At 39.7% G+C, this 14488-nt stretch overlaps 1 protein-coding gene across 1 annotated transcript in view; it reads left to right on the forward strand.

The window, feature by feature from the left end:
- elfn2b (extracellular leucine-rich repeat and fibronectin type III domain containing 2b) overlaps positions 1-14488 on the forward strand; it is a 51095-nt gene that overhangs the window by 12589 nt on the left and 24018 nt on the right. The window contains exon 2 of the mRNA XM_019269818.2: positions 4276-4507. The gene's annotated coding sequence lies outside the window, so the exon portion shown is untranslated. The remainder of the gene's footprint in view (positions 1-4275; positions 4508-14488) is intronic.

Genomic DNA, 14488 nt, shown 5'->3' on the forward strand with positions numbered 1-14488 from the left:
TGGCCCACCTGCTTCCCCCGACTTCGTGACTTCACCTTGGTTATTGACTCACACACCTGCTCTCCTCAGACTGTTAAACCTTTGTCTTTGCTGGCAGCCTCGGTTTCTTGCCTCGGAGGGTGTTTATTGTTTTAGGAGTGTTTGGTGTTTTTTACTTCATGGGGTTTGGTTATGAGCATGGATGCACACACATAAATGACTGTTATAAGGTATAATGAATCTCTTGTCTCTATAAACAGATATAATAAATGCCTAATCTCTAGGCAAGAGCGGTTTCAAACACATGATTCATTTCGAGTTGACTCCGTGCCTTGATGAGCTCACAGAGATCATGCAGCATGAGACATTATAATTGGATGTTTGCATAATCGATTTACAAATGGGAATGGTCCAGATGACCACGTTGCAACTGACTAATTATGTTATTTATTCATGAGTAAAGGAGATTTCCTCCTGTGTTATTTGTCTGTTGAGAACTGATGATATTATGAATTTGTGGGCTTGGAAACATTTCAAGCATAATTAGATATCTTTTATTGCTGTTTCATTACACCAAGAAGTCTCGTACAATGAGATCACAGTCCTGCATATCTCCTATCACGTATATCGAGCTAAATGAGGGATGTTTTCATGCTAAGATACACAGATGAAGAGGTCATAACTTTTTCATGCTCGTGAAGTTATTTCTTCTAAAATTAGAAAAACTCAGGTGCAGTCAGGCAGCCGGCTACCGCTTCACCTTTTTCTTCATATTCATGTAATAGTGAGGCACATTGCACACCTAACACGAGTAATGCTGCTAAGAATTAAGCCCAGTGACCACCGCACAGAGGATAATGCTTGCATTGTTAGATATGGTAGCAGGAGGCCAGCTGGTAATAGGGCTAATAGAGCCTGGAGCACACTGGTGTCCATTTTAGATTTGAACCGGTGGTACATGGCGCTGTTTGCTCCCCTATAATTACTTTCTTCTCTTTCCCTCGTATACTCACTCTATTCCATGCTGTGGAGGGGGCAAAGCCTATTTGTAGGCTGGCAGAAGATTTCCTTGTGTTGCTCTGTGTGAGACTGCTGAAGTGAGCACGAGTCGGGAGTAAAGACAAAGATGTCAGAGGCACATAGCCATTAGGACTGGCAACAAAAATTAATAACTTCTGACCCAGACTGAGTCCACCTTAGCCCACCTGGAGAGAAAACAAACACCACCACCCATATGGCCCATGTCACACTGAATGGTGATGACTAATTGATTTAACCACTCACCCTAATAGACTAGTTGTGACAGACATGCCGAAATACAGCACTGAATATTTGCTTCAACTCTAAATGAGGCTTTGATTGATTGGCTCTAGCGGTAATTTCCTCTCTAATTGCTGCTCTGAGCTGCAGACGGCGATGAAATTTAAATTACTGTCACTTTGCCTACACTACAGGTCCATCCTCATTTGACAGAAAATCACACACTTGCAGAAACTGCTCAATTTCAGTTGGTCTAGACGCACCAGATGCAACCAGGTGTAATGGACTTTATCTGCATTCCTATCACTTTTCATCTACTTGTCAATCCGCCTCTCACATTGAGGTGCATCTTGCTGCTTCTCTTTTTTTTTTTCCTCCAGCCTCATCTCCCCCACTCCTCTCCTTTTCTTTCCTCGTGGTTCGTTTTCACTGTTCATCATGATGAAATGAGTAACTTATTTGTGTAATCCACCCATGGACCCATGAGAAGGTGTGGAGGCTATAAAAACACTGACTACATTAGGCTACGAGTTAGGCTCTTTCTCCTGTGTGTGTGTGTTTGTGTGTGTGTGTGTGTGTGTGTGTGTGTGTGTGTGTGTGTGTGTGTGTGTGTGTGTGTGTGTTTGTATGTGTGTGTGTGTGCATGCGCACACAGCGGAACAGAGGAATAATGACTGATTCACTTCCAACCCTCTCATTGTGTCAGCAGCTGCTTCTCTTTGATGCGATTATGAGTGGGAGAGGTAGAAAAAGATTGAGGTGGGGGAGAGACAGTGTGCACCTGTAAGAGAGAGATAAATGAGCATAAAAATATTAACGCTGTATGAAAATACATGCAATAATAAAAAAGTAGCTCCAAGTCCCTGGGGGCCATGTTTTTCAAGCCACTGTCCGACAAAAGTTGTTGAAGTGATGTGATAACATGTTTGAGTTGGTTTCAATATTCATGAGTCTTGTATCTACAGCATTTCACTATTATAAATATGCACGGAAAGCTGAGGCCTTAGCCAGACATGGTGTCCATCCATTATTAAGGTTTCCATTGAAACTTGTTGGAAAGCACACTGCTTTATTCCCTAACGACGGAGGAACACATGATATCCGTCCTCTGTGGTTTCATGGATGAAATGCAAGTACATGTTGGATTTGTTTGGGTTTATTATGTTCAGCTCTTGTCCCAACTCTAACCCATACCCTAGATAAAGTTGTTTAATGTGACTGGTATGAAGACATTGTCTTACCTTTTAACCTGAAAAAATATTAATAAAGGTCTAACTATAGTCTATGAGCATCAGTCAAGGGCATACGGTGAGAATCGTGAAAGATGGAACCACCAAAGTGTAAAGGTTTTATTCTCTGGAGTGCATAAATTTGTTGAGCAACTTTTTTTTTTGCCAGATTCAGAACAAATTTATTTTGCACAGCTGGAAATGCCTCGACATTAAAGGTCAGAGAGTTGACTCAGTGTATTAGAATTCATCCTCCGGGGTGCATAAACTTCTCCGGCAGATTTAATGGAAATCTGGCCATTACTTTTTGACATCTTGGATAAAAAGTTGACAATTCGACCTGAGGGAATCCCCAGAGGAAAACTCTTGGGGTTTGAATGAATGTACATTTGGGCAATGCTTCATCAGAGTTTAACTGTCAGCTCTAGTATGGTACTTTAAGCTAGAATTTCCCTAGGAAATCCATTTTGACCCCTGTTATGAAACACTGGGGCCACTTAACATATATCAAATATACATAAATATCAAACTAATGTCCATTAGAATTATACAGCATTTTTGAGGAATGTGGTAATACTGTCTCTTTTATTTCAAGTGTGCTCTTATTTTTTATTTTTAGTTCTTTGATTCTTGTGATCGCTATTTTATTGAGCGAAGAAACGACAACCGAAACAATGAGATCTGTTATTGTGTGCTTTTAAATGTCTTCAGTTTCAGTTTTTTTCAGTTTCTGCATAAGAACACACTGGGGAGATACTTGTAATCTCTTTCACTCGTCGGCTTGATGCCCTGTGTTTATGGGGATTTTCTACAGTATGGGCTTGTTTGTTTAACATGTTTGTTTTAGGCCTACAAAGCATGATCTGTGTGCACTCGTGTCACTTGTGAGGATATTTCACTGAGCGCTTTTACGATGTGTGTGTGTGTGTGTGTGTGTGTTCTTCTTGCATGCATATCATGTGTTTAGTCCTGAGTTAGTGTAATGCAGTGCTCTCCATTTAACTTGTAAGGGAGGAGCTGGTTGATCCCAGTATTACTGCTGAAAATTAGATGTCACGCTCAGCTCACTTTAGGGCAGCCGGCCGCGCCCGCCCTAGCTGATTTAGACTGTCTGTGTGGGTATGCCTGTGCTTGTGTGGGAGAAGTTGAGAGTACAGTAGAGAGAGAGAGAGGGAGAGAGAGAGAGAGAGAGAGAGAGAGAGAGAGAGAGAGAGAGAGAGAGAGAGAGAGAGAGAGAGAGAGAAAGAGAGGGGTGGGGCTGTGTATGTCAGTTTCTCTGACAGTTATATGCACAAATTAGTCATAGATAGGCAGTGTGTTGTGTACTGATGGCTTGAGGTGTGCTGTGACAGGTGTCCTGCTCTGTGACTGAAACAGGAGGATAGGTAGCATCTCATTATATATAGTACCACTCGCAGACCGAGCCATCTGTCACATTGAACCCTTCAGATGCATCATCGGCCATTATTGTCACCCTGCTTATCTGCCCTGGTAATGTTAATTTAAGTGAACCACAGAAACTAAAATGAAGTGAGATAAAGTGAGTAGGAGAAAAAGAGAAAAGCATAGATAGATAGATAGTTAGATAGATATATTAGATAGATATCAGTGACTAATTTCCTGTCAATTAAATTCATAATGTTATTGTACATATACTAAATGATCTTGTTATTAAACACTGTACAATTAAACACTAAATATGGTATTGAGATGAATAGGCTGTGAAAAATAGCCAATAAATTCTCCTATATTTATTCATTTCTTCTTTTTTTTTCCACTTTAACCATTTTTCTATTTGTATTTTCAGCTCCAGCTCCAGCTGTGTCCCCTGTAACCCTGAAAGAACCACTCAGGACCCACAAGTCCATCAAGAGCAAAGAACCAATTCATTTTGCGGTTCAACCTTAACCATCTACCAATGTTGGGAACAGTGTTGCTCACCAGATCGTACTCTTCATAAAGGATACACGGAGGAGAGCCCGGGCGAGAGAAAGGAACACTTTTGTGTCTTGACAAAGATAACGGAGGAGTGAGAGGAGGTAGGAGATTATTTTAGGCTTATTATAAAAAAAACGATTTTGTGGTCTGAGGTTCTGATTTTCGAAAAAATAACCTATGTTTGTGAGTTTACCCAGCATGTTAGACCTTTATGTATCAGTAGTCATATACACAAAGAAATACATACTACTCATGTAATCTTATGCAACAAAACAACCTCAGTTCTTGCCCGTGTATGTAAGTTTATGTGTGTGTCAGATATGCTTCTTTGCAAGTATACGTGCAGTGCGTGAGTATATGTGAAGCTTTTGGCATACCGTATAGCACTTGGATGAAAGCATTAGTTAGTGTCTTCTCAGGCATATATTATGCCATCTTCCCTACTTGTATTGCACTTATTTTACTGGCAACACTGTCATTAGTGCTGCCAGTACTTCACTTACCACAGCTATTATATCCTGTATGTGTGCATATGTGAGTGTGCTGTGTGTCAGGCAGGGATAAAGTAAAAAGAAGTAATTGTTGTAATTATTTCATCTCCGCTCTCATCCCACCTATTGTGCTAGTGTTGAGGAAAATCTGGCTGCTCTTCGAAGAATTCAATACAGAGTCAAGTCAACACATTTTATCCACCTTCGTAGTCATGAAATTAAGTTTCAGCACCGTTTTGTGGTGATCATATGTCATTAGGTTAATTGCTGTTGCTGCAGGGACAGACTCACAAACAATCGCATCACAAAAAAGGAAGGTTAGACATGTATTCATTGTTGAATGGATTTTGCCCATCAAAAAAAAAAAAATGTATAACGAGAAAATGTATTCACATGGACTGGTAAAAGTGAATGTAGACTAGATTGACTGGGCAACTATTGTAGCTTTATATATCATGTTCAACACATGAACATTTGCCTAATAAGGAAACACAGGAAAATAATAATAAGTCTAGACGAAAAGAGAATTTTTAAAAATTTGAATAGGGAGGTTGGGCAGTCTTTGAGCCTCTCATTGTCTAACCGGTTATTTCTGTTTTGTTGTGCAGTGGACGTTTTGAAAATATATTAATGCGCACACAATCATCCCTGTTCCTCAAAGTCAGACATGGTTTCAAGCAAAGACTGTGTGTGCTGCACATTCATTTCAGCACACATAGTGTCCTTAGATAAACCACTGGCCACTGCCCTTCCAGAAAAACATCAGCTTCACATGAAACATGCATATGATTTGCATATGTTAAACATACTTTTGCATTATGGAAAACATGTGGTATTTTTGTGGTGTAATGTGGGTATCATGTGCCATGATTTCCACATGCTCCACATGCAAAATATCGTATAACTTCCCAGTACTTTTACACAGGAATAATTGGCCATGGTTTATGCAGATATCCAATCAGTGTTGATGGTATATGCAGTCAATTGAAATAATTTATTCCCCAGTGCCGAATTATCTGAAAAAAAGCTGCAAAATCTGTTCTTTCCTGGCACCAGCATTGTCATTCGACACATACAGGGAATTTGATGTCAACCACTGGCTAATTCAGCTTGGAGCTTGAAGGTAATGATTAGCCATGAAAAAGGAAATGGTCAAACTGCAGGAATTCATTGGCTTGCCAACATTGTGTAACTTTGATTAGCACCTAGTAGCCAACTTGCAGCATGCTCAGTGGGTGTAGGAATCAGAAGCTTGCATACAGCATACAGGCACTGTACTCCACAAGAAGGAGAAGTCATTATACTGTAGCATGCACTGAGGAATATAGTGCTTCTATTGACTACATTTACTAACACTGATTAGGCATCTGCACATATAGCCTACTGTATATGACAAATCTTCCCTTCAAAGGAAAACCCGAGCAAACTATTTACTGGGTCACTTTGAATATGTATGACTGCATGTGTACACTTTGGCAACATGACACCAGATGTTAGTCTCTGAGTAAATATCATACTTTGAGTCTGATGTCATCTAAATGCATGGTTATATAATCAGCCATGACCTGCTTAATCAGTAGCTGTAACACTGTGGAAATGGGTATGCGGTTGATCACACAGTAACATTCAGCAGTGATATAATCACCTACATGAGTAAATCCCCTTTCCTTTTTATATTTGAAGGTTTTTTTTTTTTAGTCAGTCATTTCAAATAACTTTGGTCCAATCAGGTGTAAATGCTAAATGGCCTCTAGGGGCCCTTTATAAGACTGACAGGAGAACTAAGAAAAAGTTCTGATGTTTTTCTCTCTACATAAAATAGCTTCTGCTTAATAAAGCAACAACACCAGATAGACAGTGTATCATTGTTTTTCTTGTGCTGTATATTTAATGAACATATCGAAGTCTTTTGAATGCGCGCAACCTTTTTGAATACTATTCACAATAAGCAAGGCTAAATTCTCAATTCAATTTGATAAAAAATCTGGCCTTCTATGTGACACTGGTGGTGTTAAAGAGATATGATGCATGTAGTGTAATGCTGAGGAGAGAATATTTGCACGTTAACAGAGAAACTATTAACTCATATATAGTCTGTTAAGGGAGGCAATCACTTGGAATAATCACTTGACATTCAGGACGTCATAAACGCCTGCCACTCTAAGATCTCAAAGTCATTAATAGCATGTATAAAATTCTGTTAACACTTCAGATGTTTGCATAGTTTCATGTTGGCTGCGCTCGTGGATAACTGCAGCCTTTCACTGGCATGTGTCAGATGTTTTATACACTATTGTTTCTAGGAGAGATATGCCCATTTTCTACAATAAAGGTAGACCAATTTGGGAGACAGGGAGCTTGGCTTTGAATGTCACAGGCTTTTCAATTGTTGAGGTGCTATTAGTGGCAACATTTTCAGAAACAGCACCGTCTGTTCAGATGAAAAGGATGTGGAGAGGGATATACTGACATGCAAAATAAAATGATTCTGTATTATCATGAGGTGCCTTCTAGCTTAGTAATGAATAATGAGTCCAGGTTGAAATCTGTCTAAAGACAGAAAGGGTATCTACATCTCTACACATAATATGCGGTGACATCCTAAAAGGTTTATCCCAAACCCTGAGCCATTTGAACAAGCTATTTGAACACATTTGAGATATTGGTGGCCACTTTCTGTTTTCTGTGATAGTGCCGCTTTGCCAAATTAAATCTGAAGGAAATAACACTGTTGTATTCTTACGCTGTAATTCTGTCAAGCAGGTAACAAACCGTGCGTTGATGCTCTAAGCAGTTTTTGAAAGTTTGTCCACATGACATTTACAACATGTCTATATTTGTGGGTACTGAAAACGGACTTTAACCTTAGCTGATGTTTTAGAAGGAGCTGCTTTCTTTCACTGTAGTTTAGTATATGCTTCATGTATTATATTGCTGAACCCATCGTTCCACACTTAGCAAACAAGTGCCTAACAGAGGCAATTAGACTGTAGACAGTTAGACTATATTGTGATTGCCAGCAGCTTGTTATAGGCATTATTATGCACTTGACACTGGAACCTCGAACCTTCGTAATTATATCTGCACAGACTTTAATGCTAAACGTCCAATTTCTTTTACCAATGACTGGTGGTTTGTTATATTCTTATTTAACTGTTGCTCAGAAGTGTCTTTGCCGTTTTTTTGCCCTTTCAGATGTCTATTTAAAGCATTTATTATCCATGTGCTAAATGAAACTAAATGAAAAAAGGACCTTTCACAGCCTAAAAGCATGAAAGACCATTCAGATATATAGAGTAGACCGCTAAGCCATCTGACAGTACTGAAATAAGGTTTTGTAGGAGGCGACCACCAACTTTTGAGCGGTTGTGTATACATACATTTCAGCTGAAGCCACAACCAGGGGGAGAAAGAGGGGTGAACTAAGCAAGGGGTACCATCAAAAACTGAATGTAGGAAACATCTCAGCCTTGTCTTTTTATTTTATCATAATCATCCCAAGTGTCTGCTTACATTTCGATTCACCCCATTTAAGCATCAATCTAGCAAATCCTGCTTTAGTTATGAGCTATTCCTCCCCCCTACCCCCAAACTCAATCAGAACAAATAAAAGAGCTTTTTTCAGCTATAATGGGATTATCGATTGTGTGGCAGCCTAGAACTCAGACTTTGTGTATGTTTGTGTCTGGCTATGTGTGTGTGTGACTTAAGCTGTGCACGTACTACATTTGAGTGTAGTGCAGTCCGGAAGTGATAAATGAAAAGACATTTTGTGTGTGTGTGTAAGAAAGAGAGAGAGTGTCTGGAGTCTGGAGTCTTGTCTTGTGGGTGCTGACAGTGAAGGGCTGAAGGAATGAAGCATTAAATTATCTCGCTGCTTGAGTCTCATCAAGTGTGTGACATGTTTTACTGATGAGTTCTGAGCTTATTTTGACCGATATCCACCAAATCTTTCATTATTTTGCTTTTCCCATTATCTCAGATGTCAAAATGGCTGTAAATTGTCCTTCGTGGGCCCTTTTTAACTTGAAAAAGAAAACTGGTAATGGTTATTGCAGCCAGGCTCACACTGAGGAAACTGGGAATCAAAAATGCATTACCTTTTTAATACAAAGTTTATTTGGCAAGTGGTGACTCCTGTTTCTCCAGATTTTTTATGCCATCATTTGCAAAGTGCAGATTTATATTCTCTTTAGACTTGGTTGCTGTTTCTTAGTACAGTTTATTTTTAATAACCTCAAAACAATTAACTTGCGCATGTGTGTTCATCTGGATATACTGGACATCCAAATTTCTGTTTTCTGTTTTTTTTTAAAGATGATTATTATCATTTCAACATTGCAAAACATTGCATCAGTCAACTGGCTGCGTGAACAGTACGCAGTTGCTCACTGGAACTGCAATTCATTCTCAAGATAAAAACTAGAAATCAGGAAAATAAGTGTGTGAGTGCAACAAGTGTGCTTTTCAACATTTTATTCATATGACTTCCATCCATACACATTTATGTGTATGTGATGGCATTGCGTTGACTTTCCTGGGGGGAAAAAAAAGTATAAATCCAGCTTTATGTCCCACATTGACTCATCCTTACCTTAGCCTAGGAAGTTTTTCATGAGTTGGATGATATTGTCTCTCGTGTCAGAGCAGGGAAGGAAGACATAGTAGTAGTATGTGTCACATATATGCAGATAGACAAATATATATCCTGTATCACACCTCTTTACCTTTGACTGTCGTCTGTATCACTGTGGCATTTCCTTTCCATATTTTTTTCTCTAGTTTTCTTGTATACTTTCTCTCCAGTATATCTATTTGTGAGAGACAATGGCTGGTCTTCTATTTCTTAGAAAAATAAACTAAAGAATAAACACCAGGCTCTTTCTAGTCCTCTCTGCCTCCCTCTCTCCTTCTATTGCTTTACTTTTCTCCTACTCCTTTTTTTTTCTGGTGGCAGCAAGCGTGCCAGTATGCTGTGTCTAGAATTTACTAATCCTTCTCACATTATGTTACATCATTGGCCCTTTCCGCTCCCTTTGATACAGTATTTGCAGCATTCCTGGGCTTGTGCTTTGAGTCTAGCTGCCACACAGAGAGAAGGTAAAACAAGATGTAGTCTGTGTATTTCTCACTTCCTCCCAATCCATTTGTCCATTTATCTGTCTCTGTATTTATAGATGTGTCTGTGTTGTTTTACCCAGTCCTGCAATGTGCTTGCATGAGTACATCCAGAAACACAGAACAGACAGTACACATAGATGTACACATACACAGATATGCCCAGTGACACAGAGGCTAATGCACATACGGAGACACATAAATGCAGTGAAAATGTCCCAGCTCATGCCCTATTCTCTTTCCCATGCTTAAATTGAACTTTTTAACATTACCTCACATTTTCCTGGCTCCTGACATCCTCACTCATTCGTTCTTTCCACTCTTTGAAGTGTTAATCCGCTTGCCAGGTCTGTTGGCTAATAAAGCTGCAACCTTGAAGTCATTATAAGTGCCTTGTGTGTGTGCGCCTGTGACAGAAAAGGAACCAAGAAGAGATTGCAATTAGAAATGTAATTGCAATTATATTTCTGCAGAAGAGACAGACAGACCAACATGGCTTTCAATTTACAGCACAGTAAATTGTCAGTGCAATGACAACATATAGTGTGTGATTGGTTCATCAGTGAAGCTGTGGTTGCTGTAGAGGACACCAGCTATCATACTTATCATCACTTCACTCATTCAGTACATGCACACACACTGCCTGTAGCATATCACCGAGAAGAGAAGGGAAGAGAAGAGAAGAGAAGGGAAGGGAAGAGAAGAGAAGAGAAGAGAAGAGAAGAGAAGAGAAGAGAAATGACATCATGAGAGTGGGGGAAGGGGACGATCTGAGTGGAAAAAACAGAACAGATTAGAAGGAAAAAGATAAAGAGACATCATGCTTTGATAGCATAGTACTTGTACATGACGCACAAATGGAGAACATTTAAGTTTGAGCAATGTGCATGTGTCTGGGAAGAGTAGGAGGTTACATGCAGCCCCTCTCTCTAACATTTTCTAGCATACAAGGGGCACAAAGGTACAAAATAACAACACACAGTGTGGTCAATTCACCATGGGCTAAGCCAATGAAACGAGAGAGTGGGAGAGCACAGGAGAAGAAACAGTAAAAGAGTGAGGAGAGAAGAGAGCGCATATGCAGCAAGCCTTACATGTTGCATAAGCTGACCTATCTAGAGCTTGCAATCAGATCAGTATGCATGCAAAAACCTAATCTGGAGCAGCAATATAACAGTTCAACTAAAGAAATGCAATGACTGACAGCCAGAGGTAGAGGCAAAAGGAAGAAAAACACGATCAAAGAAAGAATGAAGCATCATTCAGACAAATCTCCCATGGTGATTTTGTGCATCCACAACCACCTTGGGGTTTTCTTTGAATGTGTTTCTTCTTCTTTTTTTTTCATGTGCAGACTTCTCGCAGCAGGGAATAGCGCATATTATGTGAGTTTCCACTGTGTATCTACAATCTATATTTCATGAGTACTATGACATTTCTAGGTCCATGTAATCTGCAATGCTCACTATTCTCAGAAAAAGAGAGAGAACAGTGGGGGATGGAGATCAGAGTATGACCATACACTGCATGTCCACTAACACGTTGTTGACACAGATTTTGTTCCAGCACTGTTCAGGCCACTAGCTTCTATGACAGTTAAGACTTCTATAGGAATCAGAAATACTGAAAACAGGCCATTCAAGCTCCTTTTGTTTGTTTTGTTTGTTTGTCTCCTCATCAGGCAAGGGGAAGTTCCCATATTCATAAAAAACCTACCTGCTGCTTCCTCTGGTCATGCTTTTCTGTCCTCTAATAAAGGGAATTGGTGTGTTGGAGGAAAGATGGCAATAGTCCATTACCTTGCCCCATGAGTGATGTGAAACCTGATTAAAATTAATCAGAAATGTGGGTATTATCGACTGAGACGCTACTTGTAGTCTACTTGAAACTGTAATAAAAAGAGAGCTTAGACAAAGATCCAACACCAAAAAACTGTGAGAGTGTGGAACTGCAGTGAAGCAGCAATTTGGTGCATTTTGTTTCTGTTAGGCCCAGTTGCTTTGAACATGCATCTGTTTGAACAGAAACCACTGCTTGTAGTTTCACAGTTGTGCAGTTTTTCACCTCATTTACAACAAGAGTGGCATTCAGACTTTACTTTGAGACATACTGTATTTCTTATATTAATCTTCTATTTGATTTGATTTGTCAATACAAATTAAAAGCATGCTTAGTCCCCAACTTACACCTTATAACTTTATGTAACAAATTGTTTGGTCACAGAAAAACCTCTGTAGAAATTACTGAGTCTGTACACATTATTTCTGTGAAGGATTACAGGATTAAGTTACGGAAATAATGCGAATACTGGCAGAATTTTAAATTATACAAGACACAAGGACTGTTGTGTGCTCAGTAAACAAACAAGCAACTCTGCTCAGTGTACAAATACACGTTTACAGATTCTGACAAGAACGTGGTGAGAAGAACTGAACTCAGGTTCCACTTACATTTTGAGCTCAGCTCCCAAGCGATACTACATTTCATCGAAGATTTGCTCTGTGCTGTTTTTCATGTCCCTCCACTTCTGCAGCCTTCCACTCAAATAAGCAATGTGCCATTAAAAAAAAAGTTTGGATATACAGTATTTTTAGAAGAGGTACAGGAACTTATTACTGGGCCATAATGTGTGTGTGGAGGGGTCTCAATTAAGATGTTCACAGACTCACACACACATCCATTGCCAAGAAGATGAAACTGGAGCATTAAATGAGGAACAGTCTGTCGTCTGAGACCTAGCCCTGTGTTATTTTAAACCTGGGAAACATGTCAGGGTTATATTATCTAGGTAGCCTAGAATGACAGCGACCCGTTAGCAAGCACATACTGCAGACTGCACGGGTTGGTAAATAGGTGTAAAGTCCTAAAGGTTGCTTCAAAGACAATCCAATTCAAAAACTTAGCCAGTAGTAGAGAAAGTTAGGGAGTCAACGCAGTTTTACAAAGTATTCAGTGATCACATATTCAAAATTGTTATCAGTGCTCGTGGTCCACACTTTTAATAATCATATAATGATTATTCTCATTCTTAAACTGATTTTAATAGCCATGTAAATCACAGCAGTATAAAATGAGGCCATCAGTGTTCCAGTTTTCTTGTTGTAGCAAGTGTGAATCAGATATTGCACTACTCACTCCTGTGGTGTACTGTATGGTTAAGTGTGAAGCAGCAACTGTTACTGGCACTACTAATGTACAATCCTGAAGTAATGAGGAAAAAACACCATCCTCCCAAGAAAACAACACCATCAGTCATTTTAGCAAGTGCCCAAAAGTGACTAATGTCTACGCCTGTCCCGCTCTCAATTACTCTGGGACAGGTTGAATTTTTATTTGTTTATTTATTTATTTATATTATGAGCTACATTGCCGTGCAGCTCCCATAACGAACAAGCTACAAATGATTTAAATTAAAATAAAATGCTGAAAAACCTATTCATATTAAAGTAGTGTAATGCAGCCACGTTAATTACACCAAACATGTCATCTTGTCATTTCGGCGTGCTTTTGCTAAAATTAGAGTGTGTGCAATCGAGGCACACTTGGCTGACAAAACAGTGAGAGTGTGGCGGCGATCATTACCCGTCGCAGTCAGCGGTGTATAAAACCATTGTTCTCACAACCAGAGCTATTGTTCTTCCAGCCAGTTTCTGTATGATCACAGACCATATGCTGATAAGCCTACATGCACGTATCATCACAGGAAAGAAACACTGTCGCCCACGGACAGAGGTAGAGGAAAAGATAGATAGATAGATAGATAGATAGATAGATAGATAGATAGATAGATAGATAGATAGATAGATAGATAGATAGATAGATAGATAGATAGATAGTGTGCATGGAGTGGTATCATCCCACTGAGAGTGGGCGCTGGACATTGTTAGAAAGAAAAGGTATAGCCATTGATTCCCCCCTTTTTTTTTAAATTGGATCTCCAGCTGTGGCTTGCTGGAGGGTGTCAGGTAGAAGAGAGAGAGACAGGAAAAAACCAAGACATAATTATGGGATATAGTCTTACCATTGCCAAGCTGTCAGAGAGGTGAGACAGAGAGGTCCAGAGAGATAGAGAATAGCAGGTAAACTGATAATGACGGCTCCTAAAATTTCCAAAGCAGCCATGGGGACTACAGGCGTTATAATGAGGCTTGTTTTTGTTATCTGTCTCCCAGTGTCAGCTCAAAAACAGCTGTTTACTTTCTCCAGCATTGTTCTTTGTCATCTCGTGCTCTTCCCCCTCCGTGTGTTTTTTTTCCCTTTTCTTTATCTCTTTCTCACTTTCTCAGCCTCACTCTCTTTCTTCTAGCACTTTTTCTTCTAATCACAGTTTTCCCTCCCTCCCTCCCTCCCACGCTGTTTTCACTCTGTCTGCTCTATCTTTTTCTCCTTGTGTCTTTGTGCTAGTTCCTTCATCCAGCACTACTTTCTGTGCCCCCGTTCTACCTTCTTCCACACCCACGGCCCACTTTTCAC

Source organism: Larimichthys crocea, chromosome XII (assembly GCF_000972845.2).
Source record: "Larimichthys crocea isolate SSNF chromosome XII, L_crocea_2.0, whole genome shotgun sequence".
In the NCBI taxonomy this organism is placed as follows: Eukaryota; Metazoa; Chordata; class Actinopteri; family Sciaenidae; genus Larimichthys; species Larimichthys crocea.